Source organism: Heterodontus francisci, chromosome 28 (assembly GCF_036365525.1).
Source record: "Heterodontus francisci isolate sHetFra1 chromosome 28, sHetFra1.hap1, whole genome shotgun sequence".
Taxonomy (NCBI): domain Eukaryota; kingdom Metazoa; phylum Chordata; class Chondrichthyes; order Heterodontiformes; family Heterodontidae; genus Heterodontus; species Heterodontus francisci.
The window spans coordinates 23,796,685-23,816,504 of NC_090398.1; the positions used below are offsets into that span (position 1 = coordinate 23,796,685).

A 19,820-nucleotide genomic window follows, 5' to 3' on the forward strand; every position below is an offset into this window, starting at 1 on the left:
CTGCAACTTTATTTCCCTCAAGTGCCCAACCAATTTCCTTTTGAAATCATTCATTATCTCCGCTTCCACCGCCCGTGTAGGCAGCGAGTTCCAGGTCATTACCACTCACTGTGTAAAAAGGTTCTTTCTCACATCCTCCTGCAGCTCTTGACCAAAACCTTAAAACTGTCGCGCCTATTCCTTGTACTGTCAGCTAGTTAATGGGCACAGCTTTTCTTTGTCTACCTTATCTAAACCTGCCACAATCTTGTATAACTATCAAATCGCTCCTCAATCTCCTCTGCTCCTCGGAAAACAATCCTAGCTTCTCCAACCTAAGCTTGTAGCTAAAACCCCTCATCCCTGGAACCATTCTGGTAAATCTCCTCTGAGCCCTTGTCTTCAGATAATATCTCCAAAGGGCACTATGAAGATGAGAAATAGGAGAAAGTGAGGAGAGAACCAAGAGGGACTCCAGAGGTAACAGTATGCGAATGGGAGAAGAAGCCATCGAATCAGATTCGCTGGCTATCATTGGATGGGCAGAAGCGAAACAAGGAGAGGTCATTCTCACTGAACTGCACAATGAAGGAGATGTGTTGCTCAACTGTGTCAATGACCACAGAGGGCAAGAAGAATGAGGAACGATAGTTTATCACAGTCACAGTTAGCAAAGGTGTTATTTGTGACTGTGATTGTTGCCAGTTTAATGCTGCGGCAGAAGTGGAAACCCGATTGGAGAGATTTACACATGGAGTTGCAAGAAGATGGACAGGGATTCAGCAGGCTATAAATCAATGACAGGAAAGGCTGGAGATGGAGATACACATGTCTAATTCTTCACTCACAGGTCAAACTCCCTCCTCTGGAATACATAGTTCTCATTTCAGGTTCAGCGTAATAGAATCAGTTAAACCGAGCTTACTTTTACAGAACATCCGTGCTGGCTGGGAGACTGGAGCCTCCGAGTTCCATCACAGAAGTTTGTTTGTTGGAAAGTGCAGAATTAGAGCAATTAGAGCAAAGCTTCCGACGTTCACCTTTGACAAAACTGCTTCAGAAACTGTGGCTCTGTCACTTCCCTTTTTATACAGAATCACAGAATGTTCAGTACTGAAACAGGCCATTTAGCACAACTGATCCATGCTGGTGCATACGGTCCATACAAGACACGTCACACCCTTCTTCATCTAGCCCAATTGGCAAACCTCCTTATTCCTACCAGACTTCCCCTTAAATGCATCTTTTCTTTATAGTTAGGGTCAGTAATATGGAGCTTGCCTTCTCAAGGACCCTGCACAGCTCATGTATTGTTGTTCCTTCATTCCACTGGCCCAGCTCTGTACCTGCATCCTACTGACCCAGCCCAACCCCACTCCCCACTGACCCAGCCACTCACTGACATATGGACCCACAGCATGGAAGCGTACCGTGCTTTAAAGGCCTGCTCGGGTGTATTTAAACCCGACCGGGCCCGAGTCCTTTGTTATTTCCCCCATGCCCGACCCGACTCGAATACAGGAAATTAATTACGCTTACTCTTACTTTCCTTTCCCTCCCTGACCAAAAGGCAGCACTGCCAGTGTCTAACCCGACCAGAGCCTGAATACCGAACCTGGAAGAGCAAGCCGAGCCGAGCCCAACACGTTGTCGGGTTCGGGTCGGGTAGCCATGCTCGATCATGCCTGGCACAAGGGGGCAGGTCGAGTACACTAGGACACTGGCCCCACACATATCTTGTCAGACAAGATTACAGACAAGCTGAATGTTCTAAATGTCCAGGGACTGATTCAGAAGAAGATGGTGTATAACAAAGACCCTGGCAGAGCAAGATAGCTAAATACCACACTTAGGTTCAGGAGGCATTATGACAAATCTCTGCAAAAACTTACATTTATGTAGCATCTCAATGTCACGAAACATCCAAAGGTGCCCCAGAGGACAGTTAGCAAACACAATTTGAAACCGGGACACATAAGGATGTATTAGAATAGGTGAGCAAAAGCTTGATCAAAGAAATAAATTTTAAGGAGCGTCCTAAAGGAGCAGAGAATGCTAGAGAGGAGAGAAGCAGGGAGAAGCAATTCTAAAGCTTAGGCTCCAGGCAGCTGAAGGTATGGCTACCAATAGCAGAGTGAAGGAAATAGGAAATGCACAGGAGGCCAGAATTGCAAAGCGCAGGGATTTCAGAATGTCAGAGTGTTGTAAGGCTGCAGAAAGTTGCAGAGATCGAGAGGGATGAGGCCATGGAGAAATGTGAAAACATCAAAAAAAAATTTAAATAAAGGCGTTGCTGGATCAGGAACCTATGTAGGTCAGAAAGCACACAGATGATGGGTAAATAGGACTTGATGCAAGTTAAGACACGGGCAGCAGAGTTTTGGATGAGGTCACGTTTATGGAGAGTAGAAGACGGGAGACCAGCCATGAGAGTGGAGGAATAGTCAAGTCTACAGGTAACAAAGGCATGGAGGAGGGTTTCAACAACACGTGAGCTAAAGCAGGGGTAGAGACAGGAGATATTATGAAGGTGGAAGTAGGCAGTATTGGTTTTGGAGCAGATACATGGTCAGAAGCACATTGCAGGGCCAAATACAACACCGCCTTATATTTATCTAATGCCTTAAATGTAACAAAACGGTGCAAGGCACTTCACAGCAGCATTATAAAACAAAATTAGACACAAGCCACAATGAGGGGATATAGGGCAGATGGTCAAAAGCTTGGTCAGAGGCAAGTTTTAAGGAATGTCTTAAAGGAAGAAAGAGACGTAGAAATGCAGAAAGATTTAGGGAGGCATTTCCAGAGTTTGGGGCCTAGGCAGCTGAAGGCACGGCCACCAACTGTGGAGCAATTAAGAGGTCAGAACTCAGATATCTGAGGGTTGTGGCGCTGGCGGAAATTAGAGATGTGGAGGGCGAGGCCATAGAAGGATTTGAAAACAAGGATGAGAATTTCAATAATTGAGACATTGTATGACCAGGAGCAAATGTAGGTCAGTGAGCACAGGGAAGATGGGTGGACAGGACGCAGTTTGAGTAAGGACATTGGCAGCAGATTTTTGGATGTCCTCCAGTTTCCAGAGGATAGAATGTGGGAGACCACCAGGAATGTGTTGGAATAGTCAGATCTACAATAACAAAGGCATGAATGAGGGCTGTAGCAGCAGATGACTGAGGTGGGGTCAAGATAGGTGATGTTAGAGGTGAAAATAGGCAGCCAAAGTGATGGTGTGAATATGTGGCCAAAGGCTCACTTCAGAGTCAAATATGGCACCAAGGTTGCAAACAGTCTGGTTTAGTGTCACAGTTGCCACGGAGCAGATGGTGTCAGTAGCCAGGGAATAGAGTTTGGAGCAGGGACTGAAGACAATAGCTTCAGTTTTTATTGTATTGCAGGAAATTTCTGCTTATCCAGTATTGAATGTCGTACAAGCATTGACAATTTCGCAACAGTCGATGAATCAAAAGAGGTGCTGGTGTATTGGAGCTCGGGATCCTCAGCATGCACTTGAAAACTATTGCTGTGCTTTCAGATGTTGCCGAGCTGCAGAATATAGATGAAAAATAGGTGAGGGCCAAGGGAGGATCTTTGGGGAATACCAGAGACCATGGAGCAGGACAGAAGCCATTCTAAATGTTTCTCTGGCTAGCTAAGAAGAGAACCAGGTGAGAGCAGTCCCTCACAGCTAGATGACAGTGGAGAGGTGATGGAGGAGGATGGCGTGGTCAACCATGTCAAGAGGACACTGGAGGAATATTTTATCTTTGTCAGTTACAAAGGACGTCATTTTGACAGTTTTAAGAGCCATTTCAGTACTCTGGCAGGGCAGAAACTTGATTGGAGGGATTCAAACATGGACTTCCAAGAAATATTGACAGGGATTTGGGAGGCGACAAATACATTCAAGAATTTTGAAGAGGAAAGGGAGGTTGGAAATGGGGCAACATTTTGCAAATAGGATTAATGATTGTTTGATTTGAAGAGAGGGATGATGGCAGCCGATTTAAAGCAGAGAGTGTTTGCACTCAAAGACAGAAACTGTTATTTCTGTTAATATTGGCTACCATGGAGATCAGGGGGTGTGGTGTGGCTGATTGGTCAGTTTGGTGGAAATGATAGTGAGTGAATGGTTAAACCAGCTGTCTGCCATATCTTTTCACGTCTTCACCTCTTGACTCAGATGAGGGCTGTACCATGGGAATGGCCAGGGTGAGAGAGAGAAATGGTTTTATTGGTATCTAGGGCATCAAAAGTGGAGGTGATGGTGCAGCTCAGCAAAATAGTAGTTGCATAAATAGAGAGTTAAAGGCTAGACAGTTGGGATTTTGACAATACAGTTGAAAGTAAATTCAGGGATATTTATTTCCAGGGGTGGATACAGAATGAGGTAGAGTTGGGGTATGGAAGGGGACGTGGGTAAAGAATGATACAAGGAAGTGACCAGACATGTCCTTATCTGTGATGGATACAATGGGAGTGGCGAGGCCACATGATATTGCAAAGTCAAGGGGGTGGCTGTAAATACGAGTTGGGAACTTTACATTAAAGGCCGACTCAGGTCTGCAAAGGAAACACGACCCGAGCCCGACAGAACCACATCCGAGCCAAGCCCGACCAGAATCCTTTCATTTTTTCCTGGGCCCAACCCGACCATCAGTTAACCTAACTTCCGTTTTTCACTTTGTTGCTTGAAAAGAAAACTGTAACTAAACAAGTTTTCAAGTCCAAAAAGTACATTAACATTGCAGCCACATACCAGAGGTGGTGATAGTGTGCGTCCGACCCGGCCCCACCTGGAATGCCGGACCAGGAAGAGCGACCTGACCCAACCCGAACATGTTGTCGAGTCCAGTCAGGTTCGGGTCAGGTGGCCTTGCTCTAGTTTACATGGAGGGAGAAATGTAGGGAGGGTCAGAGAGCAGTGAACTGAGTAGAGAGAACATGATGAGAAATCACTGGAGGATGAGAAGTCATTACGTGCAGAGGTCAAGGGAGGGAAGCAATGAAAATATTTCGGTGATAACATTTTTAATTGCACTTGGGAAAACAGTCGAGAATGAGGATTTTGAATGAGAGGTGAGGACCAGAGGGATAGAACAAGGTGAGATGCTGAAATAAGACAGCACAGTTGCAAAGGCCTGATTCAGCCTCAGTCACCAGGGAAATGGATGCAGTAGCTGGCAGAGACCAAAATGTGACGCTGGGACTGAAGACAATGGCAAACATTACCTTTCTACCTGCCCACGTGATGCTCATCCTGGAAAATCTCTCACTAACACAGGCCAAGGTTTTTCACAGGGTGGGGGCAAGGTGTCAGGGATCAGAGGAAGGTGACTAAGGGCCAGGTATTGATTGCAGTCTGGACAGCCTTACCCTGAACAGAACAGTCATTGCCTCAGGGAGGAAACAGACATCTCCTAATTTCAAAATCAATTTCCAATCTTATTACAAGAAGTTAAATAGTGCAGATGCTGGTAATCCTTCACGAGAACTGAAAACACCGGAAACCTTTAGGCGGTCAGGCAGCGTCTGTGGGGAGTGGACAGTGGGGTTAACTGTTCAGGTCAATGACCATTCCTGAGGACAGGGTCAGGATCAGAAACATGAACCCTACCTTCCTGTCGCCACAAACACTGTCTGATCCAGAGTGCTTTCCGCATTTTCTGCTTGTATTTCTAACAATATTACCCATGCCCAGTTCAGACAATATTCTGTGTTGTACTTGGTTTGGGCTCTATTTCATAATATACCAGGAAGCTGATCTTGGCTTTGTATCGGATATTGGTTTTGGAAGCACATTCCCCGCTTGCTTTGATCGCTGTTTGTTCAACTTCTGTATTGTGCATCTGTGACCCATGACACAGGAGGCAAACTCTCACCTGCTGTTTTAATGGCTTCCACCGTCCCTAGTACTAAAAATTGGGGATGCTGAAAGTGAATGCTTAACGCAGCTTCATTCCCTATGTGGCAATATATCACAGCTGCTGGTTAGAGGCCTTGTTGATCTTCGAGGTTTGTCGCTGCATCGTATAGACAGGAGGAATTAGTTTCTCAGTTCGATCTCCCATTTCATTTGTCACCAGATCAGCCATTTTAAAACTGAGAGCTGATGGAGTCGGACAGAGTTCAGCCCACCTAATAAAAACAGACATGTCCATTCTGCTGTGCTATGCCCCAGAATATTATAACGTCTGAAATCAAATCCCTTTATGCAGAAATATATGCACGATTCACTTGCGACTGTGCATTTTGAGACGAAAACTGACCTCACTTCACATTTCATTGCATGCCCTCATGCAGGATAACTGTGATCGGTGGTCAGAATCTCTCAATCCTGCGCTGATTCCTCTCCAACTAAGCAACTCGGAAACTGCGCGCCATTCGGGGGCCGAGGCTGCGTACTGCCGCCATCAAGCCCGAGCTCGACGTCATGTCCCTCAGTGTGTTCGCTTCGATCATTGGTTGAGAGCAAGGGATTGACAGCCCCTCCGACCAATCGGGACAGGCCTGGCCTAAAGCCCCGCCTCCCGCCTTGAACACTCGCGCGAGGGCCGCCCCACCCCCCTCACGCTTTCGATCACGTGGTTCGGCCGTTCAACCAACTCTCCGCGCGCCCCCAGCGCGCCTGCGTCAAAACTCACTGATCGCGCACAGTCTGCGCCTGAATTTCACTTCACGGCACTGCTCAGCATAAAGGATCACCGACCCGAACCGTTAACTGCTGCCCTATCCACAGATGCTGCCAGACCAGCTGAGTATTCCCGATATTTTCTGTTTCTTGCTTGACTCAAAAGAATCACCGGCAGAGCCACCACACTCGAACAAAGTATGGCTTCCTTCGAACCCTGGCTTACGGCGCAAGCGCAGTACTACTCGCTGGCCCTCACGACCCCTGCGCAAGCGCAGTACGGCTCCCTGGCCTTCTTTCCAGCGCAGGCGTACTGCAGTTTGCTGCCGCTTTTGACCTGCGGAGCGGGCCGTGAGCAGCGTAATAAAGAGTCTGGTCGCCTGGGTTACAGGGGCGGGGCTCTGTTACTCAATCACAGAATTGTTACAATGCAGAAGGAGGTCATTCGGCCCATCGTGTCTATACAGGCTCCCCCAATGAGCAATAAAGCCTGGCTACCCGACCCGAACCTGACCAAACCCGACTACACGTGTCGAGCTGGGTTCGGGTCTGTATTCCCTGTCCAGCATTCGGGCTGGGACCAGGCTGAACTGTACTGTTTTGTTTTCCATTGTTTTTGTTTTAGCCTGTGATCTTTTTCTGTTTCAGAAATATGTCTGTTATTTTTGGGTCGGGTTGGGCATTTAAAAAAAAATTAAAGGACTCGGGGCCCGGGTCGGGTTTTAATTTTCTACCTGAGCCAGGCTTTAATGAGCCATTCCTGGACCATTTCCCCGCCTTTTCACCGTAACACTGCGCATTCTTCCTTCTGATAAAAAAGGTCTAATTCCCTTTAGAATGCTTCAATTGAACCTGCCTCCATCATACTGTCAGGCAGCGCATTCCAGACCTTAACCACTTGCTGTGTGAAAACTTTTTCCTCATGTCACTTTCGCGTCTCTCACCATTACTTTAAATATGTGCCCTTACGTTCCCACTTGTGAAAGGGAGAAACTGCTCTAGATCCTATCAAGTCTGCCCAGACCCCTCATGATTTTGAAAACCTTTATCAAATCACTGTTCAGCCTTCTCTTTTCCAAGGAAAACAGTCCTAACTTCTCCAATTTATCTTAATAACTGAATGTTCCTCATCCCCAGAACCATTCTCATGAATCTTTTCTGTACTCTCTCCAAAGCCCTTACATCTTTCCTAAAGTGAGGCGCCCAGATCTGGATGTAATATTCCAGCTGAGGCCGAACTAGTTTCTTGTATAAGTTCAGCATAATTTCTGTGCCTCTATTAATGAAGGCCAGGATACTGTATGCTTTATGAACTGCTCTCTCAACCTGTCCTGCCACTTTTCAATGATTTATGCACATATGCACCCAGGTCCTTCCATTCCTGCACCTCCTTTATTTTATATTGTCTCTCCATGTTCTTCCTACCAAAATATACCACTTCACATTTCTCTGCATTGAACCTCATCTGCTACCTATCCGCCCATTTCACCAACTTGTCTATGTCCTTTTAAAGTTCTACACTATCCTCCTCACAGTTTACAATGCTTCCAAGTTTCGTAACATCCACAAACTTTGAAATTGTGACCTGTACACCAAGGTCTGGGTCATCAATATATACCAGGAAAAGCAAGGGTCCCAACATAGAGCCCTGCAGAACTCCACTACAAGCCTTCCTCCAACCCAAAAAACATCCATAAACCACTACTCTGTGTTTCCTGTCAATCAGCCAATTCCGTATCCATGTTGCTACTGTCCCTTTTGTTCCATGAGCTATAACAAATCTGTTGTGTGGCACTGTCTCAAATGCCTTTGAAAATCCACTACATCAACTGCATTGCGCTCATCAACCTTCCCTGTTACCTCCTCAGAAAACTCCAGCAAGTCAGTTAAACATGATTTTCCCTGAAGAAATCCATGCTGGCTTTCTTTACTTAATCTACATTTGTCCATGTGACTGTTAATTTTGTCCCGAATAATTCTTTCTAGAAGTTTCCTCACCACTGAAGTTAAACTGACTGGCCTGTAGATGCGGGGCTTATCTTTACACCCTTTTTTGAACAATTTGCAATTCTCTAGTCCTCTGGCACCACCCCCAATTCGAAGGAAGACTGAAAAATTAAGGCCACCCTTACATCCCTCAGTATCCTTGGACGCATCTCATCCATTCCTGGTGCTTTATTGACTTTAAGTACAGACAGCCAATCTAATAATTCCTCCTTATCAATTTTAAACCATTCTAGTGTTTGAATTACCTCCTCTCACTGCATCGCCTGGGTTGCATCTTCTTCCTTGGTAAAGACAGATGCAAAGCATTCACTTAATACCTCAGTTATGCCCTCTGCCTCCATGTGTAAATCCCCTTTATGGTCCCGAATCTGCTCAGCTCCTTTTACCACCCTTTTACTATTTATATGCCAACAGAAAACCTTGGGATTCCCTTTAATGTTAGCTGCCAGTCTCTTTTTATGCTCTCTCTTTGTTTCTCGTATTTGCTTTTTCACCCCCTCTGGACCTTCTATATTCAGCCAGGTTCCCAATAGTATTTTCAGGATTAAGGAAAATCCCAAGGCTTTTTAAACATATATAAAGAGCAAGAGGGTAATTAGGGAAAGGGTTGGCCCACTCAAGGACGGAGGAGGAAATCTATGTGTGAAGCCAGAGGAAATGGGTGAGGTACTAAATGAGTACTTTGCATCAGTATTCACCAAAGAGAAGGACTTGGTGGATGAGCTTCGGGAAGGGAGTGTAGACAGTCTCAGTCATCTCATTATCAAAAAGGAGGAGATGTCGGGTGTCTTGCAAAGCATTAAGGTAGATATGTCCCCAGGGCCTGATGGGATTAACCCCAGCATACTGAGGGAGGCAAGGGAAGAAATTGCTGGGGCCTTGACAGAAATCTTTGGATCCTCATTGGCTACGGGTGAGGTCCCAGAGGACCGGAGAATAGCCAATGTTGTTCCTTTGTTTAAGAAGGGTAGCAAGGATAATCCAAGAAAGTATAGGCCGGTGAGCCTTACGTCAGTGGCAGGGAAATTATTAGAGAGGATTCTTCGGGACAGGATTTACTCCCATTTGGAAACAAATGGACTTATTAGCGCGAGGCAGCATGGTTTTGTGAAGGGGAGGTCGTGTCTCACTAACTTGATTGAGTTTTTCGAGAAAGTGACAAAGATGATTGATGAGGGAAGGGCAGTGGATGTTATTTATATGGACTTCAGTAAAGCCTTTGACAAGGTCCCTCATGGCAGACTGATACAAAAGGTGAAGTCACATGGGATCAGAGGGGAGCTGGCAAGATGGATACAGAACTGGCTCGGTCATAGAAGACAGAGGGTAGCAGTGGAAGGGTGCTTTTCTGAATGGAGGGATGTGACTAGTGGTGTTCCACAGGGATCAGTGCTGGGACCTTTGCTCTTTGTAGTATATATAAATGATTTGGAGGAAAATGTAGCTGGTCTGATTAGTAAGTTTGCGGACAACACAAAGGTTGGTGGAGTTGCGGATAGCGATGAGGATTGTCAGAGGATACAGCAGGATATAGATCGGTTGTAGACTTGGGCGGAGAAATGGCAGATGGAGTTTAATCCGGACAAATGTGAGCTAATGCATTTTGGAAGTTGTAATGCAGGTGGGAAGTATACAGTAAATGGCAGAACCCTCAGGAGTATTGACAGGCAGAGAGATCTGGGCGTACAGGTCCACAAGTCATTGAAAGTGGAAATGCAGGTGGATAAGGTAGTCAAGAAGGCATACGGCATGCTTGCCTTCATCGGTCGGGGCATAGAGTATAAAAATTGGCAAGTCATGCTGCAGCTGTACAGAACTTTAGTTAGGCCACACTTAGATAATTGCGTGCAATTCTGGTCGCCACACTAACCAGAATGACGTGGAGGCTTTGGAGAGAGTACAGAAGAGGTTGACCAGGATGTTGCCTGGTTTGGAGGGCATTAGCTATGAGGAGAGGTTGGATAAACTCTGATTGTTTTCACTGGAACGACGGAGGCAGAGGGGCGACATGATAGAGGTTTACAATGTTATGAGCGGCATGGGCGGAGTGGATAGTCAGAAGCTTTTTCCCAGGGTGGAAGAGTCAGTTACTAGGGGACATAGGTTTAAGGTGAGAGGGGCAAAGTTTAGAGGGAATGTGCGAGGCAAGTCCTTTACACAGAGGGTGGTGAGTGCCTGGAACTTACTGCCGGGGGAGGTGGTGGAAGCAGATACGATAGTGACGTTTAAGAGGCATCTTGACAAATACATGAATAGGATGGGAAGAGAGGGATACGGTCCCCGGAAGTGCAGAAGGTTTTAGTTTAGGCAGTCATCAAGATCGGCGCAGGCTTGGAGGGCCGAATGGCCTGTTCGTGTGCTGTATTGTACTGTTCTTTGTTCTGCCTGGCATCTGTCATAAGAACACCTTTTCTTTATCAGAATGTCTACTTCTTCTGTTATGCAAGGAGCTCCGGATTTATTTTCCCGACCTTCCCCCTTCAAGAGAACATACATTGACTCTGCCTGAACTATCTCTTCTTTGAAGTTAGCCCATTGTTCAGATACTGTTTTTCCTGCCAACATTTGACTCCAATTTATTAGCGCCCACTCCCTTCTTTCCCCGATGAAATTGGCTTTCCACCAATAAATTATTCTTTTTCTATTAGAAGAAGAGTGGACTGGGCTGTATTCAGGACATGGCTCTAACAGTGCGGCTGATCAGCTCCAATATCATACATACAGCAGGGAGGGAATTTACAGTGTAAGAACGATGGTCCAGGGGAGAAACTCCAGGAAATGCCTTGAATGGGGTCAGAAGACAGGGGATGGTCCCATGATTAAATTTGGGTGGGTTAACCTGCATTAAGAGAAAAAACTGCTACATTTCAATCAACCCAAGTGAAAATGCGGAAGTCTTGGGCAGATGGACTTGCGCTGTGCAGGAAAAACTCCAGACTAAGTGCACAGCCACTTGAGCTGAGTGTTCGGTGAGATGGGAGAGTGTCATCAGACAGTGTGTAACTAAGGGAGGATGGACGCAGGGAGATCAGACAGTGTGTAACACGGGGAGGATGGACCCAGTCAGATCAGACAGTGTGTAACCCGGGGAGTATGGACCCAGCGAGATCAGACAGTGTGTAACCCGGGGAGGATGGACCCAGTGAGATCAGACAGTGTGTAACCCGGGGAGGATGGAACCAATGTGATCAGACAGTGTGTAACCCGGGGAGGATGGACCCAGTGTGATCAGACAGTGTGTAACCCGGGGAGGATGGACCCAGTGTGATCAGACAGTGTGTAACCCGGGCAGGATGGACTCAGTGAGATCAGACAGTGTGTAATCCGGGGAGGATGGATCCAGTGAGATCAGACAGTGTGTAACCCGGGGAGGATGTACCCAGTGTGATCAGTGTGTAACCCGGGGAAAATGGACGCAGTGAGATCAGACAGTGTGCAACCTGGGGAGGATGGACCCAGTGTGATCAGACAGTGTGTAACCTGGGGAGGATGGACCCAGTGTGATCAGACAGTGTGTAACCCGGGGAGGATGGACCCAGTGAGATCAGACAGTGTGTAACCCAGGGAGGATGGACGCAGTGAGATCAGTGTGTAACCTGGGGAGGATGGACCCAGTGAGATCAGACAGTGTGTAACCCGGGGAGGATGGACCCAGTGAAATCAGACAGTGTGTAACCCGGGGAGGATGGACGCAGTGAGATCAGTGTGTAACCTGGGGAGGATGGACCCAGTGTGATCAGACAGTGTGTAACCCGGGGAGGATGGACGCAGTGAGATCAGACAGTGTGTAACCTGGGGAGGATGGACCCAGTGAGATCAGACAGTGTGTAACCTGGGGAGGATGGACCCAGTGAGATCAGACAGTGTGTAACCCGGGGAGGATGGACCCAGTGAGATCAGACAGTGTGTAACCCGGGGAGGATGGACGCAGTGAGATCAGTGTGTAACCTGGGGAGGATGGACCCAGTGAGATCAGACAGTGTGGAACCCGGGGAGGATGGACCCAGTGAGATCAGACAGTGTGTAACCCGGGGAGGATGGACGCAGTGAGATTAGTGTGTAACCTGGGGAGGATGGACCCAGTGTGATCAGACAGTGTGTAACCCGGGGAGGATGGACGCAGTGAGATCAGACAGTGTGTAACCTGGGGAGGATGGACCCAGTGAGATCAGACAGTGTGTAACCCGGGGAGGATGGACCCAGTGTGATCAGACAGTGTGTAACCCGGGGAGGATGGACGCAGTGCGATCAGACGGTGTGTAACCCGGGGAGGATGGACCCAGTGAGATCAGACAGTGTGTAACCCGGGGAGGATGGACCCAGTGAGATCAGACAGTGTGGAACCCGGGGAGGATGGACCCAGTGAGATCAGACAGTGTGTAACCCGGGGAGGATGGACGCAGTGAGATCAGTGTGTAACCTGGGGAGGATGGACCCAGTGTGATCAGACAGTGTGTAACCCGGGGAGGATGGACGCAGTGAGGTCAGACAGTGTGTAACCTGGGGAGGATGGACCCAGTGAGATCAGACAGTGTGGAACCCGGGGAGGATGGACCCAGTGAGATCAGACTGTGTGTAACCCGGGGAGGATGGACCCAGTGTGATCAGACAGTGTGTAACCCGGGGAGGATGGACACAGTGAGATCAGACAGTGTGTAACCTGGGGAGGATGGACCCAGTGAGATCAGACAGTGTGTAACCTGGGGAGGATGGACCTAGTGTGATCAGACAGTGTGTAACCCGGGGAGGATGGACCCAGTGAGATCAGACAGTGTGTAACCCGGGGAGGATGGACCCAGTGAGATCAGACAGTGTGTAACCCGGGGAGGATGGACCCAGTGAGATCAGACAGTGTGTAACCTGGGGAGGATGGACCCAGTGAGATCAGACAGTGTGTAACCCGGGGAGGATGGACCCAGTGAGATCAGACAGTGTGTAACCCGGGGAGGATGGACGCAGTGAGATCAGTGTGTAACCTGGGGAGGATGGACCCAGTGAGATCAGACAGTGTGTAACCCGGGGAGGATGGACCCAGTGTGATCAGACAGTGTGTAACCTGGGGAGGATGGACCCAGTGAGATCAGACAGTGTGTAACCCGGGGAGGATGGACCCAGTGTGATCAGACAGTGTGTAACCCGGGGAGGATGGACCCAGTGTGATCAGACAGTGTGTAACCCGGGGAGGATGGACCCAGTGAGATCAGACAGTGTGTAACCCGGGGAGGATGGACCCAGTGTGATCAGACAGTGTGTAACCCGGGGAGGATGGACCCAGTGAGATCAGACAGTGTGTAACCCGGGGAGGATGGACGCAGTGAGATCAGTGTGTAACCTGGGGAGGATGGACCCAGTGAGATCAGACAGTGTGTAACCCGGGGAGGATGGACGCAGTGAGATCAGACAGTGTGTAACCTGGGGAGGATGGACCCAGTGTGATCAGACAGTGTGTAACCTGGAGAGGATGGACTCAGTGAGATCAGACAGTGTGTAACCCGGGGAGGATGGACCCAGTGTGATCAGACAGTGTGTAACCCGGGGAGGATGGACCCAGTGAGATCAGACAGTGTGTAACCCGGGGAGGATGGACGCAGTGAGATCAGACAGTGTGTAACCCAGGGAGGATGGACGCAGTGAGATCAGACCGTGTGTAACCCGGGGAGGATGGACCCAGTGAGATCAGACAGTGTGTAACCCGTGGAGGATGGACCCAGTGAGATCAGACAGTGTGTAACCTGGGGAGGATGGACCCAGTGAGATCAGACAGTGTGTAACCCGGGGAGGATGGACCCAGTGAGATCAGACAGTGTGTAACCCGGGGAGGATGGACGCAGTGAGATCAGTGTGTAACCTGGGGAGGATGGACCCAGTGAGATCAGACAGTGTGTAACCCGGGGAGGATGGACACAGTGTGATCAGATAGTGTGTAACCCGGGGAGGTTGGACCCAGTGAGATCAGACAATGTGTAACCCGGGGAGGATGGTTACCAGTTTCCTTAAGAACTCTGGAGACATGTCGGAGCCCGACATGGTGGGACCAGGGATCTAGTGTAGGTGTCAAAATCAAACTTAAATACCCAGTCCTAAACTTCTCACTTTTTTCAGTAGTAAGAATGTGTCCATTACAGTTTACATTCGGGAATCAATATTCTCCTCTTCTGCCCTGCAGGTCGTGTGGTGGGAAAAAGGCATTGAAGTGGATGATCAGCCATGATCGTATTGAATTGCGGAGCAGGCGCAATGAGCTGAATGGCCGATCCCTGCTCCTATGACAGAATGATGAGAACGGTCACAGCTGGAAGTAAACAGGGATTGTAGACTGAGGAACAACAGCAGGTGAACCAGCACAGGAATGTGAAGCACCAGCCAGAGATAACCCTTCCCATTCAAAGAGCTTCCATAGATCGACTGGGGAGAAAGGAAAGAGAAAGTCCCATTTACTCTGAGAAACACTGGTCCTGTAGACAGTACACAAAGCTAATGAGGTGAGGCAGGAAATGGTGAGAATGAGACTGGGAGAGTCTGACTACTGAAAACAGTTATCCAGTATGAGGCCGTGCAATGGAATGTGAAGGAAGATCAGTTTCTGTCGCAACACAGAAAATCACAAGTCACTCTTGCATTCATTTTAGAGTGAAGGGATTTGTTCTCTGAGATATCCCGGCCCTCCCCCAAAACTAACACAGAAGGTATCGACTTTTATTGTCCCTATACAATTTTTGTTATAGTGCCTGTTGAAGTAGTACTGGACAATGGTACAAAATCCAGATTTATTTGGTTTCTAACTGTCAAAATAAGTGGTTTTATATTTCTGAACTGGATGCTGGGTCTCTTTGGCCTCCTTATCTCGAGAGACAATGGGTAAGCGCCTGGAGGTGGTCAGTGGTTTGTGAAGCAGCGCCTGGAGTGGCTATAAAGGCCAATTCTAGAGTGACAGACTCTTCCACAGGTGCTGCAGAAAAATTTGTTTGTCAGGGCTGTTACACAGTTGGCTCTCTCCTTGCGCTTCTGTCTTTTTTCCTGCCAACTGCTAAGTCTCTTCGACTCACCACACTTTAGCCCCGCCTTTATGGCTGCCCGCCAGTTGTGGCGAACGCTGGCAACTGACTCCCACGACTTGTGATCAGTGTCACAGGACTTCATGTCGCGTTTGCAGACGTCTTTAAAGCGGAGACATGGACGACCGGTGGGTCTGATACCAGTGGCGAGCTCGCTGTACAGTGTGTCTTTGGGGATCCTGCCATCTTCCATGCGGCTCACATGGCCAAGCCATCTCAAGCGCCGCTGACTCAGTAGTGTGTACAAGCTGGGGATGTTGGCCGCCTCGAGGACTTCTGTGTTGGAGATACGGTCCTGCCACCTGATGCCAAGGATTCTCCGGAGGCAGCGAAGATGGAATGAATTGAGACGTCGCTCTTGGCTGACATACGTTGTCCAGGCCTCGCTGCCATCGAGCAAGGTACTGAGGACACAGGCTTGATACACTCGGACTTTTGTGTTCCGTGTCAGTGCGCCATTTTCTCACACTCTCTTGGCCAGTTTGGACATCGCAGTGGAAGCCTTTCCCATGCGCTTGTTATCTATTTATGGATTTCACAATTTTTAAAAATTCATTCATGGGATGTTGGCGTTGCGGGCCAGGCTGTCATTTATTGCCCATCCCTAATTGCCCTTGAGAAGGCGGTGGTGAGCTGCCTTCTTGAACCGCTGCAGTCCATGTGAGGTAGGTACACCCACAGTGCTGTTCGGAAGGGAGTTCCAGGATTTTGACCCAGTGACAGTGAAAGAATGGTGATATAGTTCCAAGTCAGGGTGGTGTGTGGCTTGGAGGGGAACTTGCAGGTGGTGGTGTTCCCATGTATTTGCTGCCCTTGTCCTTCTCGGTGGTAGAGGTCGCGGGTTTGGAAGGTGCTGTCGAAGGATTCTTGGCGAGTTGCTTTTTTTGCGCTGCTCATTACAGTTAAATTAAATTATTATCTTTCAAGTATGGACTAATGATAAAATGATAGTTTATTTTTTAAATACTGATTTCTAAAATTCATTCCAATTGATTATTTTGCGTGTTGCACCAGATAAATGATCCAGCCCCCAATCTAGGCCACGGATTCTGTTTATTAAACTGAGAACAGTGTTTGTTCCGATACATTCTAGATTGATTTCCGTGCTCGTTCAACACCCTCTCCTGGTTATCGTGTGGGGACCTGCTTTCCGCAGAGTCTAAAAGCACCATGTTTCAGCCCGTGAAACTAAGTGAAGATTCCAGAATTGTCATTTATTCAAATATGGTACCATTTCACATATGCAAAGAAGGTGACTTTTGGAATATTTTCCAATCTAATTCAGCATTTTGTAATATAAGTAGACACTGTCAACTGTTAGATTTAGATGGTTTCAGACAATCAGATTTTAAAAGGTGGTGTGGTCTATTTCTATCAATGTGACCATTTCATCTGTTTTCTTCTGTAGATGCAGCACTGCTTAATATTCTGCACAGTGGATACTGATGGGTGCATTCAGTAAATCTGCAGTATCAGGTCTGCTAGTTTAGAAAATCCGTTATTGAAATCGCAGCTTCGTGGTGAGACAAAAATTGGCTGAATGTTTAGGATTAATCTTTCTCTTCAGTAAACTCAGAATACAACTGTGCCAAGCATCCCCAATTTTAATCGCTCTAACATAGATTGCCATGCCTTCAGCTCCTTCGGCCCTAAACTCTGGGGTTTCCTCCTGACACCACCCTGACTCTCTACCTTTCTTTTGTCCATTTAAGACATTCCTTAAAACCTACCTCTTTGACCAAGCTTGTGGCCAGCTGTCCTAATGCTGCCTTATGTGCTTTGCATTCTAATTTTGCTTTATAATGCCTTTGTGTAGTGCCTTGGGACATTTTATTAAAGGCATGTTATAAATATAAGTCGTTGTTGAGATACGAACATACGAATTAGGAGCAGGAGTAGGCCTCTCGGCCCTTCGAGCCTGCTCCGCCATTCAATAAGTTCATGGCTGAACTGATTACTCCACATTTCCACCTACCCCCGATAACCTTCCACCCCCTTGCTTCTCAAGAATCTATCTACCTCTGCCTTAAAAATATGCAAAGCCTCTGCTTCTACCACCTTTTGAGCAAGAGAATTCCAAAGACTCACAACCCTCTGAGAGAAAACAATTCTCCCCATCTGTGCCTTAAATGGGTGACCCCTTATTTTCAAACAGTGACCCCTCGTTCTAGATTCTCCTACAAAGTGAAACATCCTTTCCACATCCACCCTGTCAAGACCCCTCAGGATCTTCTATATTTCAATCAAGTCGCCTCTTCCTCTTCTAAATTCAATGTCCTACCCTGTCCAATCTTCCCTCATAAGACAGCCTGCCCATTCCAGGTATTAGTCTCGTAAACCCTCTCTGTACTGCCTCCCATGCATTTAAGTCCTTCCTTAAATAAGGAGACCAGTACTGTACGCAGTACTCCAGATGTGCTCTCACCAGTGCCCTGTATAAGTGAAGCATAACCTCCCTATTTTGTCCCACCCTTGGAATTTTTCTTTCTTGTTGAAGTGTATCTAATCTGTCTATTCTGAAATATCCCCTTAAATGCCTGCCACTGCATCTCTATTGACCTATCCCTTAACCTGATTTTCCAGATCACTTTAGCTAGCTCTGCTTTCATGCCCTCATAATTGCCCTTATTTAAGTTTAAAATACTAGTCTTGGACCCACTCTTCGCTCCCTCAATCTGAATGTAAAATTCAATCATATTATGATCGCTGCTACCTAGGGGCGCCTTACTTTGAAGTCATTAATTAAGCCTGCTCGTTGCACAATACCAGGTCTAGTATATCCTGCTGTCTGGTTGGCTCCAGAACGTATTGTTCCAAGAAATTATTCCAAAAACATTCTATGTACTCCTCATCTAGGCTACCTCTGCCCATCTGATTTTTCCAGTCTATATGTAGGTTAAAGTGCCCCATAATTATCACTGTACCTTTCTGACAAGCTGCCATTATTTCTTCCTTTATACCCCGTCCGACAGTGTGGTTAATATTAGGTGGCCTGTACACCGCTCCCACAAGTGTCTTCTTGGCTTTATGATTTCTCATCTCTACCCAAACTGTTTCTACATCCTGGACTCCTGAACTTAGATCATCCCTCTCTATTGTGCTCACACCATCATTAATTAACAGTGCTACCCCTCCACCTTTTTTTTAGCTTCCTGTCCTTCCTAAATGCCACATACCCTTCAATATTCAGGTCCCAATTTATTTTTTCTCGCAGCCATGTCTATGTAATGGCTATCAGATTGTACTTATTTATTTCTGTTTGCGCTATCAGTTCATCAGTTTTGTTTTGAATGATACATGCATTCAGATACAGAGCCTTTAGTTGTGTCCTTTTATTATTTTTGTAACCTCTAGCCTTATCTGTTGATTTACTCATTGATCTGCATGCTCTGTCCTTTCCTGTCACAGTCTGTATATCATTTCCCATATTAATACCTTTCTCTCTTGCCGTGTCTCTATTCTTTGATTTACCATATCTTCCCAAATTTGATCCCTTGCCCCCACTATTCAGTTTAAAACCCTCTCTACTTCCCTAGTTATGCAGCTCGCTCGAACACTAGCCCCAGCAAGGCTCAGGTGTAGCCCGTCTGAACGGTATAGCCACCATTTTCCCCAGTATCGGTGCCAGATAGATGTTGGCTGTGTTCTTTCTCTTTTCAGTTATTCTCAGTGAGTGGGTTCCTTTATTACCAGGGTAACAGTCTGTCAGATCTCAGTCCAAGAGGTGCTGTCTCCGACTTATATCGGAAAGCCTGTGAAACATTCAGTGCAAATTCCTATTTATGTCTTTAGCAGTCCAGGGTAGGAACATGTATATGAGCAGTGTGTTATATAGATGCATGTAGTTCCTGAGACTTCCTGGTGCCGTGGTGTAGTAACACTTTACTAGCGTTGATCATGCCGATCGCAATACATTTTTGAGTGGAGATTATTATTTTGTATGTCATTCAGTCTGAGCTCTGTCCCTCAGTGAAAATTTTATTGACCTTGGAGGAGATACAGCGCTGATTCACCAAAATGATCCTGGGGCTAAACGGTTGTATAGAATAGGTTTTCCATTCACGTGAATATAGCCGATTGGGGGTGATCTAATTGAGGTGTTGAAGATGATTAAATGATTTGATATGGTAGAAACTGGTGGGGGAGTC

The 19,820-nt window shown here is 47.1% G+C and overlaps 2 protein-coding genes across 9 annotated transcripts in view; one reads left to right on the forward strand and one right to left on the reverse strand.

Moving 5' to 3' along the window:
• LOC137385137 (NACHT, LRR and PYD domains-containing protein 3-like) overlaps positions 1-19,820 on the reverse strand; it is a 130,287-nt gene that overhangs the window by 71,604 nt on the left and 38,863 nt on the right. The window contains exon 1 of one of the 4 annotated variants that reach the window (XM_068059985.1): positions 6,624-6,852. The exons of 1 other annotated variant lie outside the window; for it this stretch is intronic. The gene's annotated coding sequence lies outside the window, so the exon portion shown is untranslated. Of the gene's footprint in view, positions 1-5,861; positions 6,225-6,248; positions 6,410-6,623; positions 6,853-19,820 lie in introns of those variants that run through there. 2 more of the 4 variants (XM_068059987.1, XM_068059988.1) reach the window with 2 other exon arrangements.
• Positions 14,790-19,820, forward strand: part of LOC137385139 (NACHT, LRR and PYD domains-containing protein 3-like) — a 33,847-nt gene continuing 28,816 nt past the window's right edge. Inside the window, exons 1-2 of one of the 5 annotated variants that reach the window (XM_068059992.1) lie at positions 14,790-15,099; positions 16,766-16,924. The gene's annotated coding sequence lies outside the window, so the exon portion shown is untranslated. The other 4 variants (XM_068059993.1, XM_068059991.1, XM_068059995.1 and 1 more) reach the window with 4 other exon arrangements.